The sequence below is a fragment of the Leguminivora glycinivorella genome, chromosome Z (genome assembly GCF_023078275.1).
Source record: "Leguminivora glycinivorella isolate SPB_JAAS2020 chromosome Z, LegGlyc_1.1, whole genome shotgun sequence".
Classification (NCBI taxonomy): Eukaryota; Metazoa; Arthropoda; class Insecta; order Lepidoptera; family Tortricidae; genus Leguminivora; species Leguminivora glycinivorella.
Genome location: NC_062998.1, coordinates 54,989,010 through 55,005,006, shown reverse-complemented (window position 1 = coordinate 55,005,006; position 15,997 = coordinate 54,989,010). Strand labels below are relative to the sequence as shown.

Sequence of the window (15,997 nt, the reverse complement as noted above, 5' to 3'; positions counted from 1 at the left end):
GAGGTATGAGGGCTTTAGTCCATACTAATATTATAAATGGGAAAGTGTGTGTGTTTGTTTGTCCGTCTTTCACGGCAAAACGGAGCGACAAATTGATGTGATATTTTATGTGAAGATAGTTGAAGGGATGGAGAGCGACATAGGCTACTTTTTATTTCTTTCTAACCCCCCGATTTCCCTAAAATGGGGGATGGAAAATTGTATAGAGCATTCCGCAATTTTCGAATTTACCGCGAGTGAAGCCGCGAACAAAAGCTAGTACCTATATTATATTTTGGCAGACGGGCACCGTAAATATAATATAATTAATATATGTCCTTATACTGTGAGAGGGGTAAGCCCTTAAATATGACTCCTGTCTGAATGCTCTAAATTTAAGTAAATCAAGCACAGGCAGGATAGCATAGAATATCACACTTAACCCCAGCGGAATAAACGCGGGTAGCGTTATAATACTTAGGACAAACCCGATATCTATTACTCGTCCGGCTTAATAACAGGTTTAACTGAGCTCAAATCTAGTCTCAAATGTTATAAATAGCTGCAAAAGATTTATCTTCGGCCTTCACAAGTAATATCACCATCTATCGACGGAAACTTGTTATAAAACTAAATTGAACATGTAAAATCGGGTAACTCACGTAAAATTGTCGAAGGTCGCTCGACATGTTTCGCTCCGTAACGAGGAGCATTTTCATTGAGCACGCGCGATGCCGATGGTATCCCGACGCAGACTGCGGGCCGCAGCTCGCTGCGACCGTTGGCTCGGCGCGGGGGTCGGCGTTGGCAGGGGAGGTGCGAAACTACCCTCACTTTCGGCATAGTTGTCATTTACCCCGATTTTACATATTTAATATGTCAGAGTCTCACGATAGTTTTATTATTAAAACTAAATTGGTTTCGTATAGAATGTCAATCAAATCTTTGCACTAAAAAATACGGCAAGTTTGAAAAATGTAGGGCTTAGTGGCCAATATGCTAGTTTCCTATACTTAAAATAAAATATTTTATACAGTGCACGCAATAAAGCAGAAAAAAGAAGCTGATTTGACTAGTTAGAAACTAGTATATTGTCTTCATGAAACGCGTGCTTTCCAAAACCTTGACGTTTCAAACCAAGTCACTTGACGTTTGCGGAATCATCGCCGAGTCACGACACTTTTAAAAATTGATTCAAAATGTTGGGGCGAAGGTTTAATCACTATAGAAAATATGCATTTGAGGACCTTTTGTTTGATTTGCTACTTTGTGTCTCTTTCTAACCCCCATTTCCTTAAAATGGGGGTGGCAGTTGGTATGGAACATTCCGCAATTTTCCAATTTAACGCGTGCGAAGCCGCGGGCAAAAGCTAGTAAATGATAAATTTAAAAAAAGAACTGTATTCTTAATGTCAAGGTTAATGGTTGAACTCTCGCAGATCACTTACTAGATGAGACAATAAACCTCGCGGTCTATTTGCGTCGGCTTTACGACTGTAATACACCTACAGGCGACAGACGACCGGTCTGGCTCAGTCGCTAGTGACCCTGCCTGCTGAGCCGCGGTCCTGAGTTTGAATCCCGGTAAGGGCATATTTGTGTGATGAGCAACAGATATTTGTTCCTGAGTCATGGATGTTTTCTAAGTATATAAGTATATATTTATCTATTTTTATTTTATTTTATTTTTATTTTTTATTACATACGTGGAAAACCAACAGCTGAAGTTATCAATGCAATCCAAAATAAAATTACAAAGCCAATTACAGGTTCTCACTTATAAAAAACAGATTAAAACCAAAATCTTTCCTATCTTACAAACGTGCAAGTACCTACAGCCACAGCCAAGCTTAGAAATGTGTACAATGTATATACCTATATTACCTGTGTAATTATTACAATTTGAAATTTGATGTCAAGATACGCAATAGCGTGTCCAGCCAAGAAGAAGAAGAGAAAAAAAGGAAAAGAACTAGTGTCGCGTTACCTACATTTAAATTTAATAAGCCGAGCCCAAACCTGCGCTAGAATTATCGCCCATCACAGAGAACCTCCTATAGAGTGGCAATCTTGTATATTTTGTTCGCGATACGAGTCACCAGTGTTTGGGGTGCGAGGAGCGGGCGGGGAATGTGTTAAGTGCGCTGTGATTGGCCGTTTCAAGGACGGCGGGCAGTCGCGCCAGATGAAAAGGGACAGAAGTATGACTGTCCCTCTACTGACGCTGTTACGATATTTAATTTTATGGGGGGTTTCCTTTAGCTAACGCCAAAATAAAAAAAAAATCAAACAACAGTTGAAGAGGAACCAGGTATTTATTGAATTCAGGAAAAAAAATCTAAATTGTTTATGCTAATTTGTTATCCTAGATACACGGTAACAATTGTTTGCCGAGGGCTAGCTCACGAGAACAATAATGTTGAGTTTATATTTTAAGGGAACAAACGTGGGTCAGCGAGCTCTAAATTATCATTACTGGTAGAAACGGATACAGCGGTCAATATATATTAAGGTAGTTACACGGAAGGGCGCCAGAACCGAAAGGCCGGTTCATTCAGTCAATAAGTAAACGTGGAAAGATCTGACCTCGAAACACCACAACTGCCACGTCAGCAGCCTTGGGGTGAAACGTCGGGAGTAGGTAGAACAGCAGCAATCTGCTGCCCACAAGTTACCGGAACACCAGGGGGATCTCTCGCGGCCGGCGCGAGGTTTAGGCGACGCGGCGTGAACCCTGGAATGGTTATACCAGTCTGTAAGTAAAATTCCTAAAAATGGTGCCCGTAAGGGGGTTTATACCGCCCGCAGGACACGGGGCTACCTTGGAATTTAAATTTCGAACGACAACGCGTTCCGTGAAACGACCTACTGCTAATTTGGAAGATATACATAACCTACGGAACAAGTTGGCTTCTAACAAGGTTTAAAAAATGTATGACTTACCGTTGATGGAGAAAGGGCCAGCAGAGGGCAAAATTGCACCTATTTCGACATCCGGGCACGCTGGGCGTCGCCTATCACCATCAGAACATGGTTTTATTCACGTCCGATTCCGGGGCTGGAAAATATGCAACGCTTCGTTAGAAACTAACCAACTAAAAAGAAATACACAACCGAATCACTATTGAAACTCACTCAAACGGGCGATTGCGCCCGATTTTAGCTTGGGCCAACGATATCCCTTCAACTCTCTCTCCGGCAAAAAGAAATCCCATCTCATTCGCCATTTTGGACGGGACTAGTGTTGCCAAGCCTAAATCGGCTCGCACCGCAAACAGCCGGCTCCGGACGTTCAATGGAAATTAAGTCAACAATAAAATATAATACTAAACTCTTCGCGATTAACGCGGAGCTAAAAAAAAAAACCCATAATTAAGTCTGTTTACGAATAAAAGGAAGGAAGGCAAACGCCCGATGACGATTTACTTCTATTTTTCAAAATGGCAACTATGATCCACGTAAGTCCATAGAGGAATACAAGAGTGCAGCTATCCCACGCTAGATGGCGAGGAAGGCCGATCCAGGATCAGACAGCTCACGGTCGATGACTTCCTGCCGATTTCCGACAGAGGGCGGTAGAAGGCGTAACCTACGCCTTGCATTCTTAAATTTATTACTTTATTAAGGAGAATGAAATTTTATTGTTACAATACTCCCTTCCCCAGAGAAAATTTTGACGTAGGCAAAATTTTGAGCTGGTCTCCAGCTCCAACTACAGGAAATATCGGTAATATAACAGCTACAACTCGAAATCTAAAATCGATAATAAAAAAAAACCATCAAAATCGAACCCACGCACTAAACCAGATAAGAATACCTTTTTTTTTTTTTAAGTAAATTACTACAAAACGTCGCATCGTCTATATTTCTTGGCGGCACAGCGAGCTGTACCAGACAGCGGGCTGTACGTCCAAGCGATATAACGGAGGACGGCTTATAGCTAAATGAAATTTCCCTAACTTATATCGGTGACAGATAAGAATACGAAAATCAGACAATAACACCAGGACAACGAAGCGTATCTACCGGCTGCGTCTATCTACGACACAGGACGGAACGTTTCGACACAACATAATACATACAAAGGTTGACTGCACAGACCACGTCTCAGGCGACGCAAGTCTGTCGGTCCGACAACACAAAAGAACGTCAACGTTCACGCATATGATTAAAGCCATACCGCAAAGCGTCAACAAGGGTACAACACTGCTATTAAGAATTCTCCGTTTAAATCCGCAAGAATCCGACCAGCCAGTGAAGCTGGAATGCTGGTTTAAAACGCCAGCACCCAGAAAACTACGTGAAGAGAACTTTTAAATCGTTCACTCACCACCAAACATCAAAAGGTAATACGTTTGTGTACAGACGTAACCGTACCATCTGGACACAACGTAAGAACTCCCACTCACAACACATAAAAGGAAAAACGCCTGCCTTCATCGAAACAAACACACAACACAATCACCGATACTGGTAAGCAAGTAACCGACTACTTCGTAAACGTCACTAAAGGTAAAAAATAATCTCGATTTAAGTCGAGAAAAAGGGAAAACGCAAAAGAAATAAGTACCAAATAACTCTCAGTTTATTTGGCCTTTGACCTCCAAGATAAGATTCAACTTTATATTTTATGAATAAAAAAAAAGTTAAGAAACGCCTCAGCAATAAATGTGCCTGACTATACACACACTGCACCACCCATTAGTAATAACATAATATTAATTTTATTTTAAATTTAAATCTCCGCCAGAAAATAATATTAAAAAAAAATCCGCTCCGCTGACCGACGTTGTTCCCCCATTACACTTATCATGAGGTGCATACTTATTTAGCTACCTACTTATAAGTACAAAAACTTTCCCTAAGGGAATAAAATTTTAATAAAGTTAACTTAAATTATAAGGTTTAACACCTCTGCATAACTGTCCATCTCAAAACGATGCACCTTTCTAACTATTCAACATCCAACGTTAACTTAAATTAAGTTAAAATTTTTATATATTTGAAGTCTCCACAGTCCAATATGAAAAGACATCCTGTATCAAATGATACAGTAAATAGTACATGCCAATTTTAAACACTGTAAGTAATTACCGAAATATTTATAGTAAGGTGGGCATTGCCACATGATATTCAAACTCATATTTATGTAATAAATTATAACCGCTACTAATAATTACTGTAACCTCCCACGAAGGGAGAATAATAACATTATCAACTTTTAAATTTAAAACGTAACACTTTTTCTTTACACAACCGTCCGTTAACATTAAGGCACCTTAGTTATGGTTACCCAAAATGCATACAATCTCTAAATATAAAAAAAAATAGAAATAAAATTGTTACAACTCGACACTGGGTCCCGGTAACCCATAAAAGAATAAAATTATTTATACAAATAGTAATGTATGTAATTAGTAGTAAGTATTTAAAAAAAAACTATCTTTCCAAACACTGAAAATATTATCGGAAATAATTCCGCACAACTATTAAGAGGTACTTGCAGCTACAATGACACACCATTACTTAGAATTAAAAAAAACAAAAGTACCTACTTAATTACAATTATACAAGCCGCACCGTTTCTACCAGAAAATTCCTCTAGCTAACAATGTGACTAAAGAGGCTCGCTGATATAACGCCCCACGATGGGCTGACACTGTTACGATATTTAATTTTATGGGGGGTTTCCTTTAGCTAACGCCAAAATAAAAAAAAAATCAAACAACAGTTGAAGAGGAACCAGGTATTTATTGAATTCAGGAAAAAAAATCTAAATTGTTTATGCTAATTTGTTATCCTAGATACACGGTAACAATTGTTTGCCGAGGGCTAGCTCACGAGAACAATAATGTTGAGTTTATATTTTAAGGGAACAAACGTGGGTCAGCGAGCTCTAAATTATCATTACTGGTAGAAACGGATACAGTGGTCAATATATATTAAGGTAGTTACACGGAAGGGCGCCAGAACCGAAAGGCCGGTTCATTCAGTCAATAAGTAAACGTGGAAAGATCTGACCTCGAAACACCACAACTGCCACGTCAGCAGCCTTGGGGTGAAACGTCGGGAGTAGGTAGAACAGCAGCAATCTGCTGCCCACAAGTTACCGGAACACCAGGGGGATCTCTCGCGGCCGGCGCGAGGTTTAGGCGACGCGGCGTGAACCCTGGAATGGTTATACCAGTCTGTAAGTAAAATTCCTAAAAATGGTGCCCGTAAGGGGGGTTTATACCGCCCGCAGGACACGGGGGCTACCTTGGAATTTAAATTTCGAACGACAACGCGTTCCGTGAAACGACCTACTGCTAATTTGGAAGATATACATAACCTACGGAACAAGTTGGCTTCTAACAAGGTTTAAAAAATGTATGACTTACCGTTGATGGAGAAAGGGCCAGCAGAGGGCAAAATTGCACCTATTTCGACATCCGGGCACGCTGGGCGTCGCCTATCACCATCAGAACATGGTTTTATTCACGTCCGATTCCGGGGCTGGAAAATATGCAACGCTTCGTTAGAAACTAACCAACTAAAAAGAAATACACAACCGAATCACTATTGAAACTCACTCAAACGGGCGATTGCGCCCGATTTTAGCTTGGGCCAACGATATCCCTTCAACTCTCTCTCCGGCAAAAAGAAATCCCATCTCATTCGCCATTTTGGACGGGACTAGTGTTGCCAAGCCTAAATCGGCTCGCACCGCAAACAGCCGGCTCCGGACGTTCAATGGAAATTAAGTCAACAATAAAATATAATACTAAGCTCTTCGCGATTAACGCGGAGCTTAAAAAAAAACCCATAATTAAGTCTGTTTACGAATAAAAGGAAGGAAGGCAAACGCCCGATGACGATTTACTTCTATTTTTCAAAATGGCAACTATGATCCACGTAAGTCCATAGAGGAATACAAGAGTGCAGCTATCCCACGCTAGATGGCGAGGAAGGCCGATCCAGGATCAGACAGCTCACGGTCGATGACTTCCTGCCGATTTCCGACAGAGGGCGGTAGAAGGCGTAACCTACGCCTTGCATTCTTAAATTTATTACTTTATTAAGGAGAATGAAATTTTATTGTTACAACGCGTAAGTGGCCAATGTAAGTTGACCTATGCCGGCTCTGAATAAATTATAAATATGACTTATTTTTGGAATGTAATGCCGGCTGTTTTTAAATTTGAGCTTCTTGTTACCTTTCCACACCATTTCACACTACAGGTGGACATCTTTAAGGCATCAAAATACCCTTTTCCAATTTTTTAGTGCGAAAAACACGCGCTGCTTTCGGGTCTGTTACTTGGTCGATACTGATCGGGCACGGCGAGCGCCTGCGCTTATATCAGTGCAAATACTAGGAAGGCTGGCGACCGCGAGTCGTCTTGTAATGGATGTCTATAGGGGTTGGTCTGTGTCGCCCATATAAAAACTAATTAACTTATTTCTTATTACAGATATGCTATCACTGAATATATCAAAATCTACTTCACGTATTACTTTATTTACACTAATGCCTGCCCTGTACAAAAAACTGTTCCTCCTATAATTGGTGGAAGCCTGGTTAATATTTATGGGATGGAAATGTCTTAGCCTCCTAGTTGGAATAGACAAAGAGACTTTACTAAGTAAACTAGGGCAATACAATATGTCCGCAATTTCACGGCGCTTGACGAGCGGTATTAAATGATGTTTTTTACATAGTCTAAAGTAATCGGCAGATCTATAATTTGCATTGCATTTTAAAGCAGAGAAATTTCATGAATTTAGTTTGTAATCGCTCAATCCTATCAACGTATATTTGATATTGAGGATCCAAATCTGAGACGCGTATTCAAGCTTGCTTCGCACGTAAGCATATAAGTATGTATAACGTCGCTTAGCACCCATAGTACAAGCTTTGCTTAGTTTGGGACTACGTTGGTCTGTGTAAGGTGTCCCCAGTATTTATTTATTTACAGTAGAACTTCAAATTTTAGACCTACTACACCTACAGTAGGACATCAAATTGTTTTTTTCTTTAAGTTTTGGCCGCTATTGTGAACTTGCTGATGGAAAAGTTCCTATAAATCTACTTTGTCACAAATCACCTCTGTCTCAACTTACCTACCTCGGTCTCATCTATACGTATATGCAAAGCTGCCGGTCTTACGAGATCCCCGCGAAAGCCCGTTTTTAGTTTAATTTTATAGAAATAATAATTAAACTTTGACATCTCTGACCGCCAACTGTACTTACTGATTTAAGATCATTTCAAAAAGGGATGTCAGATACTTTTAGTACGGTACGTCCGAACCCCGGCTCGTATGTACCAATGAGTTTTTTTTTTTTTTTTTTTTTTTTTATTATAAATGGGCTTACTCTTGACCACAGACTAGCCAAAGGCAAAGACGTGGCCTACGATGGAGTGAGCTCGCCCAGAAGATGCCTGTTCACTCTTGATTTAGGAACTTATGTGCGAAATGTCATTTGATACTTGCCAGTCGCTTTTCGGTGAAGGAAAACATCGTAAGGAAACCGGACTAATTCCAATAAGGTCTAGTTTACCCTTCGGGTTGGAACGTTGGAAGGTCAGATGGCAGTCGCTTTCGTAAAAACTATTGCCTACTCCAAATCTTGGGATTAGTTGTCAAAGCGGACCCCAGGGTGGCTAGCCGAATGGCACAATCGCTCACGAAACGCTCACGAAACGAAGCGCTAGTAGATATCTATCTCTATCGCGCTTGCGTATTGGCGCGAGCCAGCGGCGTATCGCCGTTTGGCGGAAATGCCAACGGGGCCAGGAGAGATGAATGCCGGGATAACGCGAGGAGGATGATGGTGATATAAAATATTTCAATACGTAAATAATTGTGGATAAAGTGTCAAGTAACAAGCCAAAAGTGTCACCCTAGCTCGCTCGCCAGCTCGTTATATAAGTATTCAATTACGTTGCATAACATTTCTAACGTTACCAATTTAATTTCTAATGAAATTGATTTACTGATACGAGGGGGCGAACGACTATGAAAATGAGGTGTTATTGTAGATCAGTAATTTGGTTATGTGAGGGACTGTAGCGTATAGGGTTTCTGCAATTTTTAGGGTTCCGTACCAAAATGGTACAAAAGGAACCCTTATGGCGCCGCTCTGTCCGTCTGTCAGTCTGTCTGTCAAATCTAAATATATAAAAGAAGAAACTGACTGACTGACTGACTGACTGACATATCAACGCACAGCCGAAACCGCTGGTTCTAGAGATTTCAAATTTGGCACGTATAGGTTCTTTAATAGAGGTAAGGCGGAGAAGGAATTTTCAAAATGCACATCCTATGGAGATGAAATGGGGGTCCAAAGTTCAACGTTTTACTTTTAGTACGAGGGCGAAGCCGCGGGAAAAAGCTAGTTTCTAAATATCTCTAGTTGGCCCGGCGCTACGCTCGCGATACGCTAGATGTGGGGGGGGACCCTTATAGCTGTGATATGTCGCGAAAGACGCTATTTTTTCAAACAGCAGTCTTCTGAACAGCACATCAAATGAAGGTGTATTTTTATAATTTTGAAGACACATAAACATCAAAATAAAAAAAACAGTAATTTTAGGCTACAGGGGCACTTTCACAAGTCATGTCAACATTACAATAAATAACATGAAATCAACTAAACTAGAAAGCTACTATGATTAATAAGAGATCTAAAGAGTCTCTAAATGTACAAGTAAAAAAAATACAGACTGGTACAAACAAAATAACTAACTAATATAAACTAAATAAGTATGGTTTGTAGGAGTAGGAGAATAATGCGGTAATCTTATTATTTTTTACAATTTAATTTCCGGCAGACGGTGTCTTGCCCTCACAAGAAACGCCTCGCAACAAAGCCAAACGACTTCTTAACGGCCCGGCCACGACATTGGTCTAAGCGCGACAGCGGTGAGCGGCAGCCATACGTGCGAATGAAAAGTCCTATCACTGTGTCTCGCTCAAATGCATTGCCGCCGCTCACCGCATGTCGAGCTTAGACCAATGTCGTGGCCGTAGATGTCTCAAGGACAGCATCAGTGTTAAAATATTCACTTACTCCACACCGGGACACTGCAGGCGAGCAAAGCATCAATGATTTACCAAATGTTCTGACACAGCAATGTTATTTATTTGCAGATGATACAAGTATTGTTATTAAATCAGATAATCTAACCACTTACGAACGATTGATTAACGACACCTTGGAAAAAACAATAAAATGGTTAGAGTGTAATAATCTTAGAGTTAATTTAGCCAAAACTAAGTTAATGCAATTTTATACTAACAAGGGAAAACCACAAAATCTCGATGTTAACTACAATGGTCATAAAATTGACGAAGTAACTAGTTTTAAATTTTTAGGTGTAACTCTTGACCGGTTCTGCAGCTGGAAAGAGCATATAATCGACCTATGTTCGAGAATGAATCGTTTTGTATATGCATTAAAGAGAATAAGGCAAGTAGTCTCAATAGATGCGGCACTTACTTCCTATTATGGTTATATTCATTCGATTCTTCAATATGGCATAATTATGTGGGGTAGATCTACGGATATAGATGATGCATTTCTCATGCAAAAGAAATGCGTAAGAGCTGTTTATGGACTGAAAACCTTAGATTCATGTAGACCTTATTTTAAAAATCAGAATATTTTGTCGCTCCCGTCTATTTACATATTTAATGCCTGCATATTTGTGTATCAGCATGGCCATCTCTTCCAGCAAGTCAAGGAAGTTTATCGAAATCCTGTACGTCCACAATATCGGAACAAATTGTATATACCTCCAACAAAGCTGTCACTCGTAGCAAAGAATGCATTTATTATGTGTATAAAGATTTATAATCAAGTGCCAGACGAGATTAAGGATTTACCATTCAATCGATTTAAAAAAGAATTAAAGAAATGGCTTGTGGATAAATGCTTTTATAGTATAAACGAATTTCTCAACTATAAATAAGCTAGGTTATTGAATAGATTAGAATGTAAGTACATTATGCATGCCTGTAAGGTAGTTTTAGTGATACCTCTGAAGTACACACTTGTATTCCTATAGATATATATTTCCACCTTTCTGTACCTAAAACTGTGCGTAATAAATAATTTCATTTCATTTCATTTCATTTCATTTCATTTCAAATATATGAAAGAGACGCGTTCCTGACACAATCTAAGCACGTATAGGTGAACGGGCACCTTGCTTGTATGAGATATGACAGGTCGACTTTTCGCGATTTCGACAGGCGGTAACTGTGAGGTCACCGAGAGCGGGTGGGTGACACTTTCAGCGGGGAGCGGGACCATACTGTAAGATAGTACTGTTTAGCTGTGCTTACTCTGTGTTTTTGACTTGTTCAAGTACACTGACTGGGGTTGAAAATGTACAATTTCTCATTAATTGAAAAAGCTGTTCGGTGAACTGATTTGAATCCTAGGACACTCTAGAACCCTGTCATTTTGAAATCATGCTTTTTTTGCCACAGAAGAAAGCCATTTTGACGTTCATTGTCAACATGTTCTACAGTTGCCAAGGATTCAATTTGGTTGACTGTACTTCACAAAGGTTTATAATTTGCTATTTAGCTGCTCCTTGGGTTTTATTCCATTATATTGCACGGCTAATGAGGACTGAGCTGGGGTCCGAAATAGCACTTAATCCAGGGATCTGCCGGCGTAGCCGAATGGCAATAGTTGACGCCACGACGCCAGACGCCGACAGAAATGCAGTGTGGCTCTGTCGCGTCGCGGCAATACGCAAGAGCGATAGAGATAGACATTATCGTGAGCGTTTGTGCATTTGGCTACGCACCCTGGTGTAGGCGACAGTTTTTACGAAATCGTCGGCCGTCTGAACTTCTGGACATTAAATGTAATTAGCTGTAAATGTTGTCTCATCGTGAAAAAGCCCTCAAGGCTGATTTACAGAATAACATTTGAATTAACATTTTAGATTTATGTAAATCAGCCAAGACAATTTTAAGTGCCTATTTTAGTTATGTTTTTAAAGCATATGAATGTCATATAAATTATACTGTCTAAATTTAATTCCTCAATTGAAGAAGGGACAGGACAGGATATTGTACAATTGTACATATATCGAATATCTACAATAACTATCCAGTTCTCCTTCTCCGGCTAAAAACAGACAGTTGTCTTGCTAAACTTAGAACCTCCAAGAGGTCATAGCCCTCACTAATAAATTGTGGCAAGACACTCCTGTACAGTCGTCGCTATAAAGTTTACAGCTTCACCTCATCGCAAAGGTACACGGTGCAGTGTGACCTTTGTTGTTGACTGTACGAGAATCAATGAAGGTTTGCGGTATTTTGGTATTTTTGGTAAAGCAATGTAAATGTATGAGAGAAAAGTAGAATTTAAGCAAGTTCAGGTAAGTACCTAATGTAGTAAATGTAGTGAGTGTTACACTGAGAGAAAATACAACCAGTATGTTCGTTCAAAAGTTTTTTGGTTAAAATAGCGCCTAGCTCTTTGTTCAAACAACAAGGTCATTTGAATCGGCAATATATTTGAATACAAGTCGATTTTATAAAAACAACCGGACACATATAAACATAGATTCAAACGGATGAACAATGAACGTTAAATTCACAATGCAAATTTCTCTCAGTGTAGTATAATTATAAACTCACATAGGATAATAAAGAATACTAACAGTATGGCCTCTCCCGCTCCCCGCTGAGAGTGCCACCCACCCGCTCGGTTACCTCACAGTTACCGCCTGTGAAAAACGCGACCAGTCGCATGGTACATGTTCACCTACACGAGCTTAGAATGTGTGCGTATGAAGGCGCCACTTTCATATATTTGAGCGCCATTGTCCGAGGTGTGTCTATGAGGGTACCACGAGTTTTTTGAACGTTACTCGCTACTCGTTTTAAAGTATAACGTAGTTGTCAAAAACCCATGGTTGTGCCATGGTAGAGGCTCTTATAGTGGACCCCTTCAGAGATAATATCATAGCTTGGGAGCTAAAAGTAATTAACAACAGTTAATTTATCAAATGCACTTGGTGAAGATTGTATGAGCTGATGCGCTGCTATACTCTGAGAGACGCTCATCAGAAAACTGCCCGACTAAATAATGTTTTTATTTAGATTTGAACTGATAATTACAGAAGTACAATTGAAGTTAAATTATTGTCACCCTTTGATTGTTTTTGACAGTTTAGTGTTAATATTTTCATCGTGTTAGTATTCCACGTTACGTCCATTTTCTTACACCTCATGTTTTTTTTATTCATATGTACTACTTACTAATTACACTTAGATAGCTACACTAGAGGTTATGGATGTCCTTAACAATAAGAGTATGTACGTGTTTTGACTGGTTATTGTTTGCAAACTACAGTGCGACATACACAACTATTTACCATCCGTAGTCCTTGCGTTATCCCGGCATTTGCAACGGCTCATGGGAGCCTGGGGTCCGCTTTGACAACTAATCCCAAGATTTGGCGTAGGCACTAGTTTTTTACGAAAGCGACTGCCATCTGACCTTTCAACCCGAAGGGTAAACTAGACCTTATTGGAATAAGTCCGGTTTCCTCACGATGTTTTCCTTCACCGAAAAGCGACTGGCAAATATCAAATGACATTTCGCACATAAATTCTGAAAAACTCATTGTTGCGAGCCGGGGTTCGAACCCGCGACCTCCGGAACAAAAGTCGCACGTACTTACCGCTAGGCTACCAGCGCTTGACAACTATTTACATGACAAAATTTTGTAACGAAAACTTATTGTACAATTTTATTTGATTACCATAGTTTTATTCTTCTTCTCAGTCGTTCCCTTGATGTTGAGTATCGTAACAGCATGTAATTTTATTGAAGACTAGACTAGACTAAAAGATACATAGTCTTCAACAGTTTTATATAGCACAACAATTCCTCAAATTCTGAAAACTACAAGGTCTTAAAATAGTTGTCGTCGCTCGGACTATCGCTCGTAATCGGCCGTCATGTTCGTGTCTAATTAAGGTGAGTGACGAACTGATAACGGCAGTCAATCATCATCCAATTTTACCCGAATTGGCCAATTTATAATAAGTGAAATATTTTTCCCCCTCTCCACCCGTGTCGTAGAAGTTGACTGAAGGGTAAATACATTTTCACCACACCAACTGGTTGCATTTTATCCACAAGAGTGCAAAGTAATTTCATACAAATTTTAAATTGATGTCTAAAGCTGGGTGTTGGAATTCACGTATAAATGATGATTTTATTTATTTTCATTGATTTTTTTTTTTTTTTTTTTTTTTTTTTTTTTCATAGTGTTGGTGTAGTGAAATATTTTGTGTTTCAACCGGTGGCAAATTTTGTTTAACCTACGTGCCTTGAAACCCTCGCAACGTTCGAGATTCCACATTCTGAGCCACTCGCTACGCTCGCGGTTTAATGTTGGTATCTTTCGCTTGCTCGGGTATCAATATTGGCACGTGCGGCTAAACGACAAGTTTGCCTCCTTGTACATAAAACAAATAGGTAACTATTTCGTGGCAATATGGCCAAACACTGCAATACCAAGTGACTTTTCTAGCTACATATTTCGGTGCAGCATTGTCGCAGGAATATACTTATATGTCCCAAGTCTTAAGCCAGCGGAAATAGTCAATTAGGATTAATAATATTAACCTAACCACAAAATTAAAATTTTGAAAAAAAACCCCGACCGCGACATAGTGGACCGATTTTCATGAAACGTGGCTAAGAACACTCCCGACTAACTCGGCTTTCAAACAAAAAAAAACGAAATCCAAATCGGTTCTTCCGTTCGGGAGCTACGATGCCACAGACACACACATACACACAGACAGACAGACAGCCAGACAGACAAACAGACAAACAGACAGGCAGACACGTCAAACTTATAACACCCCGTCGTTTTTGCGTCGGGGGTTAAAAATGAGCCAAATTTATCATCTACCTAGAAAATGCATACTTACCTTTATTTCTACCATGCTGCACCAAAATTGATGAAAAAGTTACGATGTCTGATGGACACACACAAATAAATAATAAATAAATAAATATTGTAGGACATTCTTACACAAATTGACTGAGTCCCACGGTAAGCTCAAGAAGGCTTGTGTTGTGGGTACTCAGACAACGATATATAATATACAAATAGTTACATACATAGAAAACATCCATGACTCAGGAACAAATATCTGTGCTCATCATACTAATTAAATGCTCTTACCGGGATTCGAACCCGGGACCACGCCGTAGCAAGCAGGGTCACTACCGACCGCCAGACCGGTCGTTAAAGTCACATCACCTTTAGTTCAGCGGTTATAGAGTAGTAGCGGTCTATATAGTTACTTCTGACACCTTATTTGATCCATCCCTTTCTAAGCTGGCTGTACCGTAGTTGTAAGAATACTTGCATTAGTGTAACAAGCAGTTAAGTTTCTTCTCTCGCAGCATTTTACAAGTATAAAATAGCTCTCGTTCGTCGTAAAAACTTCACAAAGCTCTCCGTTTACTCTATCGCTTCAACCTAGCCAGCATCACAATATTCACCATCGCTTACGCTTTGCTCTGCCTATTGGCACACCTCGGACACTGGCGATCATATATGAAAGAGGCGCGTCCCTAGCTCACAGTCTAAAAGCTCGTGTAGGCGAACGCGTACTATGCTTGTATGAGTGAAATATGACAGGTTGACTGCTCGCGTTTTGGACATGCGGTAACTGTGAGGTAACCGAGAGGGGGTGGGCGGCACTTTCAGCGGGGAGCGGGAGTGGCCATACTGTACGATACTATTGGACTAAGAGCCCAGAGACACAAGACATTCCTAATTTTCTAGGATAAAACAAATATAGGATATTATCAGTCTCTAGAGTTAGTATCCATGTCGTTTGATATCTGCATACGTATTAGCGATTTCACCCGACTGTAATTTAATTTAACTAGAAAGTTAAAAAAAACACAGGTTTCTTAAATTCTCAATTGATTTTTGACCATTTCCGCCGGCCATAACTTGAGAAATTAGGGCAAA

The 15,997-nt window shown here is 39.9% G+C and overlaps 1 protein-coding gene and 2 long non-coding RNA genes across 3 annotated transcripts in view; all 3 read right to left on the bottom strand.

The window, feature by feature from the left end:
- Positions 1-15,997, bottom strand: part of LOC125240527 (transient receptor potential cation channel subfamily A member 1) — a 158,540-nt gene that overhangs the window by 68,894 nt on the left and 73,649 nt on the right. The gene's annotated exons all lie outside the window — the stretch shown is intronic.
- Positions 2,276-4,738, bottom strand: LOC125241922. Its single transcript, XR_007178793.1, has 2 exons — positions 2,923-4,738; positions 2,276-2,713 (listed from the first exon to the last, which is right to left on the bottom strand). It is a non-coding gene; the product is annotated as an uncharacterized LOC125241922 (long non-coding RNA).
- LOC125241923 lies at positions 5,711-7,059 on the bottom strand. The gene is made up of 2 exons (XR_007178794.1): positions 6,360-7,059; positions 5,711-6,148 (listed from the first exon to the last, which is right to left on the bottom strand). It is a non-coding gene; the product is annotated as an uncharacterized LOC125241923 (long non-coding RNA).